Source organism: Xiphophorus couchianus, chromosome 22 (genome assembly GCF_001444195.1).
Source record: "Xiphophorus couchianus chromosome 22, X_couchianus-1.0, whole genome shotgun sequence".
NCBI lineage: Eukaryota > Metazoa > Chordata > Actinopteri > Cyprinodontiformes > Poeciliidae > Xiphophorus > Xiphophorus couchianus.
The window spans coordinates 29,465,743-29,474,723 of record NC_040249.1 but is presented as its reverse complement, the minus strand read 5'-3'; the positions used below and the strand labels follow the sequence as shown (position 1 = coordinate 29,474,723).

Here is an 8,981-nt window from a genome sequence, read left to right as displayed (position 1 = left end):
TCGGTGTGTAGTAAACCTACTGCATCACACGTGGGTTGTTGTTTTTTTTTTCACAGACCTGCTATGAAAGCTCCTGAGGGAGGTTTTGATGTCTTCCTGTCTCTGTCTGGGTTTCTTATGGGTCTGTATAATGTTTGCAGCCAGATATGATTTTTTAGTTTATAGGTGTGTCTCCGTGAACATCTAGATGAGTCTAGGGGCACTCCTGCTGCTATTGTGTCTGTTGGCATGCGTGTGTAGGGGTGTGTGTGTGTGAAGCAGGGTATATCAGCAGTGTGCTTGATCAGCAGTCCTGCTGCTATCCCATTAACTCTGCTGCTGCAGGGCATGCTAGTGCGACCCAGAGGACCTGAGGTAGCAGCAGGGCTCAGTGAAGTCATTTCCATTCAGCCGTCTCACTCCTGCCAGCTCACTGCTGCACCAAATCTGAGTAAGGATATGAGGGGGAGGCTAAACTGACAGATGATCTGGTTTTTAAAGGGTAGAAAGACAAAACAATAACCGAGTCTGGGAAACTGGAAAAGAGAAATCCTGTCAACAATATATCAATCTGATTAAATGATTTTAGAAAAGAAAAAAATTCTATTCTAAACCTTACCTTACCATATTGATGATTCACAAAGTCTTTTTAAGAAAAACTATTGCAGCAATTTGGAAGTATTACAGTATGTGCATTTTACAAAAAAATGTCATTGAGAACTAAAACAAACCTTAGTGCATAGTCTTAATCCAAGTTGTGTCACTCATGTCAGATGTGAACAAAGTTGAGGTTTCTGATCTACATAAAAAGCAGCTCCATATGACAGAATACTACAACACAAACCACACAGCTGAATTTCCATCCAATTGAGATGTGACTTTTAAGCAAAATGTTTTAAATGTCATAAAAAAAGAAAAATGCAAATTACACGTCTTTCCATCTAATTATAAATCCAGGTTACCTGGACCATGAGGTTACAGTTAACAGTTGGTCCAAAAGGTAAAAGAGGAAAGCGTACTTATCTCATCCTAAAACGACTCATCTCAAAATATCAAAACTGTTTCCATCCAATTTTAAGAGAACTTTTGAAATGCCGTAAAAATATGTATATATGTATTCCCTTGGTTTTGAATAGTGCTGTAAATATTAGATTTTAGCATGATGTGATATATTCTTTATATTTCCTCCTTATTTTTTTCTCTTTAATATTCTCTGTCTATAAGTATTTGTCTCATTTAGGTTATGTTGTAAAATAATAATAAATTAATTGTTCGTAAATTTAAATGGAACCATTAGTGAATGTAAATTGAATAATCATGTGAATTTCAAGAAATAAACGCAGATATTTTCCCTGGGATATTACAATAGACTTAGTATTGAAGCATTTATTTGTAAGTAAATGCATAAATCATTACCAGTAATCAATAAAACAAAAAAGAGAAAGACAAAAAGAAAAGATTATTAGATATTTATGAATACACAACAAAATTAGCACTTGGGTTGCTTTTTATATTACACCAAAATGTCAACAATTGGATTACCGTAATACATTTTCTCAACATAAAATTAACAGCAAATTTCACCCATATTTAAGATTCAGTTATTACATTGGCACAGCAACTCATCTGCTATTGCCATATGTCAGAATGACCAACATATTTTTTTTGTCTCGCTCTCCTCCAGACCTTCATTAATCTCCGTCATTTGCAACAGTTGGGGGTAATTAGGTCGCACCTTACGGCTCTAATCTCTGCCGGCTGAAGTTGAAATAGCTCTAATTAGCTGCTGTCATTTTAAAATAGGTCTTGATTAGTTTATTCACATGAAATCTGGGTAACTGCGGTACGGGGCAATTTCTGATGCACCCAACGTCTTCACTTTTACTTATTAATCACAAAATACCGTTTTTGCCCAGAAAACGCAGGTTAAATGAGTATTCCATTAGGTTTGCATTAAGAGGGACAATGAAAGGTGTGATCAAACTAAAGACCCAGCTGGACTGATGATAAGACACATGATTTTACAATCTCATTAAAAACTAATAATACAGCTAAGCTAATTAGCGTAATCCTGGAGTAAACGGAAAATATTTAGCTGCAACAATAAACACAATGAAACCCTAATGAAATCAACCACAATTAGAAAAGACAATCACACTTTCGCTTTTTTCAGTTTAGGTATCTAGATAGCCTACCTAATGTAATAATTTATTACACGAGCTCATGTGCATGGACTGAAAAAAAAGTTCATACATTCATGTGAAGAAGATGTGAAATATGGTCTTTCAGCAGGCAGGCTCTGGTCTAATTTATTAACAGAAAATCATATTGTTTGACTCATTCGTTTTGTAATTAGTTTAATTTCATCATACTTATTCTTAAACATTTTCTCAAATCCCAACTTTTACTTCTAGACCCATTCTTGTATAGAGAAAATAAGATGTCCATGTTTACAGTGTACTGTTTCTTTAATTCAGAGCACTTATTTTAATCACCATTACTGCTGCAGCTTACCTGCTGCTTTTGACATCTTTCAGTAAATAAAAGAATAAAGTTCAACTCACTGTCAACTAGAAAACACAGAAAACCTTTTCAGTGTATGACAAATTATGAAATTAAATCACAAATTATAAAAGTTGTGCTCGTTCTGGAGCCACATCTAAATTGAGTAACACCTGCCGTGGTCTGCCATCTTCACCCAATACACACCACCGGAGGATCCAGCTAGCTTCCACCGAACTCCATTGGCCTTCTTTTGGTAACTGTAAAATGCATTTTCAGACATGAAAGCTATTTGGTACAGAAGGAGCCTTATGACCTTAGGACTGATCTGAGTTCAACATACCCATGTCATTAATCTGTATTGGTGCAGGAAAAGTAAGTCTGAGCTACCAATGACTAACACATCCAGTATTCACTGTGGGAGAAACTCCCTGCACTGGTAAATCTTGGGAATGACAACTACAACCCCAACTCAAATTAGTGCATAATATATGGAGATTCTTAACAGAAAAAATCTGGATTACATTCAAATGTGACTCTACATTTAAAGGTATTGTAACATTACAATGTGGGGTAAATATGTGTTACCATAAAATAGGAGGTTGTGGGTGGAGAAAGAGCAGAACACTGAGACGGAATAGCTTAGCTTTCCAGACTTTTTAATTCAACCTTAATTTTTAACAGAACAGAACCGTTTCGGGCCCTCCTAAAAAAACCAACAAAGAAGAAGGAAACAGCTCCTCTTAAAGACACAGCACAATTCCTTAGCTATAGATCAACTTTAGCAAATAACTGATATTGTATGTAACCACATTAATTGAAAAGGAAAAATAAATCATCTTTCAGTATTATATATTCATTAGTAACTAAAGTGTTTTTAGGAGAATTTGGAACCTAACTATTTAGTTTTTCAGAGGACGTGAAACTTGAATAGATGGGAGCTCTGCTTGGCGTCATTAAACAGTGATTTACTGATGAGCAGACGTTCTGTTTCTGGATCAATAAATTATTGTTATGGAGCCTCCATTCTCCTGCCTTCGATCCAACACTTACCTCAGCGGTCATGCCTCTGGGGGCTTCTGGTCTGTATGTAAAGATGGAATCCAGGATTTGGTGTTATTCAGGAGAATCCTTCTCAAAGTCACTGACTGCAGACAGGTAGAGCTGGAGTTTAACATCACTGTTTTCATTTCAAGTTCCACTAAATTGTATTTTGCTAACTGAAAGCAGAAAAAAAATATAGTAATTTGACTTTATGACCTAAAGTGAAACTACTTTAGGTCATAAAGTAATGAATTAATTTATTCAGTTACTTTAAATCACTTCTGATTGAAAACTATTTTTTGTTTAGTTAAGAAAACTGAATTCCAGTTTGTCAATCAATTCAACACAAATGGATTAAATAAGTTAAATGTAATTTTGTTATCACCGGAGATCTTTAACACAACGTTCTTTTAACACAGTTAACAGCCACAGGAACATTGACAAACTTTTACTCTCAAATGCTTTTGGGCAAAATAGTATAAACTACATACTGTGAATTGTCCTTTCATACTGCATTATTATTATTATTATTATTTAATTATTATTTATTTTTGCATATCTTTGACCTTACTTAATGGCATTGAACTGCAATAACATTCTGATTCACAACTTGGATATCTTCAATCTGTCTAAACAATCATCCAAATAATAATAATTTTTTAATTGTGTTGTCTGGTGGAACAAACACATTTTCTCTCTTTTTAGGAGTCAATTAGTTGTTATTTTCGTATCTATTATTTTTATCTATAATCACAAACTAATCTTTAGATTTTTGCTCATGGAAGTTCACTGCAAAAACACACAATCTTGCCTTGAAGGACTTGCTGAATGTGAGCTGGCATCAGCCGAGAAACAGCTGACAGTTTTGCTGTCTTCTGGGTATAACCATGTTTGGTTATGATCTGTTTCATTTTTTGTTTGTTTTGTTCCTTTTAAAAAAGGTTTTGTTGGGTCTGTGGCTTCTATTTTGCAGTTGTTAGACAGGAAGGTGTTTTTATGAGAGAGGGGAAGACATGCAGCAAAAGTTGTCGAGCCAGGACTTGAACCAATGGCAGGAATAAAACATGGGTCGTACTTTACCTCTGTGCCACCGCCATGCCTATGATCCGTTTCATTTTGATCTGTTCTAGGCCGTTTGAGTGCTGGACCAGAGGTTTCTATTTAGTGTCCCATTGGTTGTGCCTCTGGTATTTGATTTAGTACTACATGATCCTCGATGTCCATGTTGTCCTCCATCAGGATTTCATCGTGATTTGGGATTGTTTCTGCAGTAAGGTTGTGATCACACAGGACCTCCTCTGGGATCATTGCTGACTTCCTAGGTCTCAATCCATAGTTTTCTTGTGGATTGCTAAGAAAACTATGGATTGAGGACAGGAACTTTGTAGCTGCCAGCCATCTAGGCTGAATGTGTAACCTAAGGATTGTTTATGAAGCTTGTAATGATGATTTTATGTTCAGTGAACGGATGTTCTAAGCGTGCGGACGGGTCACCCAGTTTTCACTACATCCCAAAAATCTGGAAACACAAAGGCTGTCAAACAATGGAGTTGAGTGCTGAACGTTGGCAAGTTTGGCCTGGAAACATTAACCACAGCCGTGAATGACATCAAGAATCTGCTCTGATCACTTTTACTCTGGTAAAAAATATATATTTTTAATATGTTTAAGAATTTTAGTCAGTGCTTAATTGCATGTGTGCAAGCATTAGCAGTCCAGTAGCTTCTGCCCCAAAGTTACAGACGGCTGTTCTGTATGTCCCTCGTTGTCAACCATAACTGTCTCATACTTGCTACTCAGTTGCTATGACAACAATAAAAAAGCAACAAGCGGGGCGTGCCGTGGTGGCGTAGCGGTTAGCGCGACCCGTATTTGGAGGCCTTGAGTCCTCGACGCGGCTGTCGCGGGTTCGACTCCCGGACCCGACGACATTTGCCGCATGCCTTCCCCCCTCTCCTTTCCCGTTTCCTGTCAGTCTACTGTCATATAAGGGACACTAGAGCCCACAAAAAAAGACCGACTGGCAGGGTAAAAAAAAAAAGCAACAAGCACACATCTTTGATTGCACTAGCTAGTTAGGTATTTAATCTCTCTTGACAAATCCCCACACATACTTTGCAAAACTGCAACAGAAACACTTTTTTTGCCTCACATGAGTCAGCTGGATCACCACATCAATAGAGAAGAAGAAAGGCTGCAGAAACATGACCCATAAGAAGCCCAGACAGAGACTTTAGATCACCGATCTTTAAAAAAACCTGACCTGATGATTCCGATTTCGGTTGATACCAAAGGTTTTTGTCTTAAATGTTGCTAAAAATAACAAGAAAGTTGCTGAGTTGGCAACAGTGGGGTAACTGTTGTTAACTGTGAACGTTCAGAGACAACCTGGTGCATCAGTCAAATCTGTAACACAGCAGAGCAGAAGAGAACAGTGGCTCATTTTGAGACCTTTGCTGAAGTAAATAAGATCAGCTTCGACCAATTGCTGAGCTCCCAAAATTAAGGAAATCGGTGCAAATAAATCGGGGCATCATTAGTTATATTATCTTAACTAGAATGTTTAGCCTGCAAAACCCGCAGCTTTTGGGGGAAAATATTAATAACTTCTTCTAGGTTCTGGAAAACCTAAGACATTCTATTTCCAGCATTTGTCCAAAATCACATATTTCCTGTGCAAACATTTCACCATGGTCCCTCTCATGAGGACTGTCACACTATTTAAACAGTAACTCTTGATACAGCAATGCAGGTATTTGTACAGATAAACCTGCAAGAGGACAAGAAGTATGATGTTTGAACATACAAATCATTGCTGTAAATTACTGAGTGATGGAAATCCTTGGAGCTATGGGGTACAGTAATGTAAGAAAGCAGCAGGATCATTTCAAAGTGTTTGCTCTCTCACACACTCACTGACGTCAGTGATGAAACCTGTTCCTCTGGGTCAGGGGCATGCTTTGAATCCATTCTCGCCTAAGCTGTCATTGTGAAAGAAAATGAAATGTATGAGAAGTGAGTGTTGCCTCTGCCCAGATAAAGCAAGTTCCAATTTCTTCAACAGCGATACGAGCGCGTTCGGAAGTAGTCTGGCTAAAGGTTATCAACAAATCCTCCCACAGCACAGGAGGATGACAGTCTACCTGTCCTTTAAAATCCTCTCATACCTGATAATCCACCACACCGCTGTTAAAAGAGGTGCTTGGAAAGGATGAGCTACAGTCATATATATGTTTTATTATTATTGAAATAGAAAGAAGGCTCAGCTGAATGAACAGAACATTTCCCAGTAAAGTTTAGATCCAGGCGTACGGACAGAACATTTCGTCATCTGACGTATCAAACCTCTAACACTGGATTGTTGTTTTAATTCGCCTGATTGTAATAAATCTTATTCTATAACAAAAACCAAATCCCTTTTAGTCATATGTTGTTTTCCTGTTGGGTACAGATGAATATTATGTTGCTTTAACATTAATAGGGAAATTTGGTTTGATAATTTACTTTTTCCTCTAATTAATCAAATCTTAATTAGCAAACAGCTTTTTGTATTTACTTAGGGTTTTTTGTTAGTATTGATTTAAAAACATCTTTTAATGATCTGAAACATTGAAGTGTGACCAAAAAAAGGAAGAGAAAACAAGAATTCTTTAATGGAATCAAATATTTTTCACAACATTGTTTATGTAAAATCATTGAACAATAAATTGCTCAGTGTAAACTCTTCTGGGATTTTAAGTGACTGATGAGATACCTAAACATTCAAATGATGTCTAGATGCCTCTTTTGAATGAAATATTTCTCCTCAAATTGTTTTCCCAGCAGGAAATGAGAATCATCTAACCGAAAAACCAGGTGCCATGGCTCTTTGTTCACAACTGATGGGGTCTGGCAACAACTTCTAACATTAAAAAAAAAATCATAAAATTTTGCCTCTAACCTGAAAATGAAAATAGGAATAACCATTTCACTGCACTTTTATAACATCTCAAAAATATAGTCTAACAATTTGTCTTAAAGTTGAGCAAATTTGCAAAGCACAGATCATACCTGATTGAGTCCTAACAGAACCATTTGTTTGACAGAGCAGGGCTCTGGTTCTGCTGCAGTGGGTGTTAATAGATGCTAACAGGTAACAGAAGAAGCCAAGGGCGTAGGTTTGGTCAAAGTTTTGGTGGGACCTTACAACTTACTGCGCACCCCCCTCCCCCCGCACCGACCATTTTTGACCAGTGGGGGGGGCACAACATTGGCTTAATAACCCCCTCCCCCCAACCATAACCATAACTTGATCATGCATCTTGTGTATACAACCAGATACAGTCATACTCAGCAGGTCAGTTCAAGAACACTTTACTTTTTCCTTTTCAAAATTCAGCAAACATTACAAGTAAGATCAAAAGAAATATCCTCTGGATCTACTGATTATACAACAAACACAATTGCAGATAAAAACAAAAAATGACTTCTTGCACTTCAGGAAAAAGATCCAATTGTTGAGATATTATTGCGTGATAGATATCTAACTTATGGGTCCACTCACTGTACTTACAGCCGAGGTAGCGAAATAACTTCTAATGTCTGTCGTCCTTTTCTTTTTTGGTGGCGACATGGTCTCGGAGACTCATAATAAATGTCAAACTCAGAAGGAGACGCGTTCACTGTCAGCACCATGGACCAAGCTTCCGTTCCGCGTTTGGCCAGCTGGCCGCCGCCTGTTGCAGCTAATCAAAGAACGTAGATTCACGTTCTTTGAGCCAATAGTGGCATGGGTCGTCATAGTTCAGTACAGCGAATTTTAAAATGAATGCTACCACTGCGTAGTATATTGAAATATTAAACTAATCAATGTAGATTTTCGTTTATTTATTTTGTTTTTGTTAAAAAATACAAATGTTTTTTTTTTTTATTAATATGGCAAAAATTGGTCGGGACTATTTTATATCCCTTGAATATTGGTCGTGACATGTCACGACCGTCCATACCCAAACCTACGCCCATGGAAGAAGCTCAGTGTAAACATGAGCTGCTAAAAAGTCAAGTCAGAATCACCCTGGAACCACAAGTAAAGAGTTTGAGTTCTGTTCTTACAGTTGTACACCGTGCATAAGTAACAGGACAGGTACCATTGTTAGAAGTTTATTTTATTTTTTTATTGACATATTTTGAGATATTTCTTTGTATTAGAAGTGACTGTTTACTGCCGCTAGGTTAAATGCTAATAACTGTTAACTGCCACTAACTGAAATGCTAGCTTCTGCTAGTGCTAGATGTGCTTATTTGTTTTGTTTGTATTTACCCAGAATGCCCTGCCATTTAGTAGCAGTCCATTTCCTGCTTTTGGAGCGATCTCCATTTCACTTGGCGTTCACACATGCGTCTTAGCCGCATCAGAGTTCATTTCAACCAAATCAAGTTCTATGTTTTCAGGCGGACTAGAGTTTGCATCAGAGTTT

The 8,981-nt window shown here is 37.3% G+C and overlaps 1 long non-coding RNA gene across 1 annotated transcript; it reads right to left on the bottom strand.

The window, feature by feature from the left end:
- Positions 1-5,623: 5,623 nt before the first annotated feature.
- Positions 5,624-7,668, bottom strand: LOC114137758 (uncharacterized). Its single transcript, XR_003594095.1, has 3 exons — positions 7,576-7,668; positions 6,442-6,506; positions 5,624-5,931 (listed from the first exon to the last, which is right to left on the bottom strand). It is a non-coding gene; the product is annotated as an uncharacterized LOC114137758 (long non-coding RNA).
- Between the last annotated feature and the right edge of the window lie 1,313 nt (positions 7,669-8,981).